The sequence below is a fragment of the Corvus brachyrhynchos genome, unplaced genomic scaffold (assembly GCF_000691975.1).
Source record: "Corvus brachyrhynchos isolate BGI_N302 unplaced genomic scaffold, ASM69197v1 scaffold15, whole genome shotgun sequence".
Classification (NCBI taxonomy): Eukaryota; Metazoa; Chordata; class Aves; order Passeriformes; family Corvidae; genus Corvus; species Corvus brachyrhynchos.
Window position 1 is genome coordinate 155,814 of NW_008238349.1, and position 600 is coordinate 156,413.

Here is a 600-nt window from a genome sequence, read left to right on the forward strand (position 1 = left end):
CCCCCAGTGGCTGTGTGGAGCCCAGTGCCTCCTGCGCAGTACCTGGTACTGGTGGCACTGCCAGGAGGTCACTCCCCGGCACGGGGGCTGTTCCCTCTCACCTGCACCAGCAACTGGTGCTGGGGCCTTGTCCCCACTGCCTGCACCGGGCCCTGCCAATGCCCAGTACCCAGTACTGGTGCCCTGCACGGGCCGCCTGTGCCCTGTCCCTGGTACCGGTGCCCTGTCCCTGGTGCAGTGTCTTGTTCCTGGCGCTGGTGCCCCAGCGCTGATGCTGGAGCCCTCTGCCCGGTGCTGCTGCCCTGTGCCACCACCCCGTGCCCACCGTGCAGTTCCCGGTGCCCGGTGAGTGCTGCCAGAGCTGGTGCCTGCTGCTTGGTGCCTGGCCCCGGTGCCAGCTGCCAAGGGGAGTGCCCGGGGCCGACGCCAGGTATTGATGCCAGAGCCGACTGCCAAGGTTGGGTGCTGATGCCCAGCGCCCGGTACCGGTACCCAGTGCGTGGTGCCAGTGCCGGGTGTGCGGTGCCTGGTCCCGGTGCCCGATGTCGGTGTCGGTGCCCGGTGTACATTGCTCGGCCCCGGTGCCGGTGCCGTGTGCCT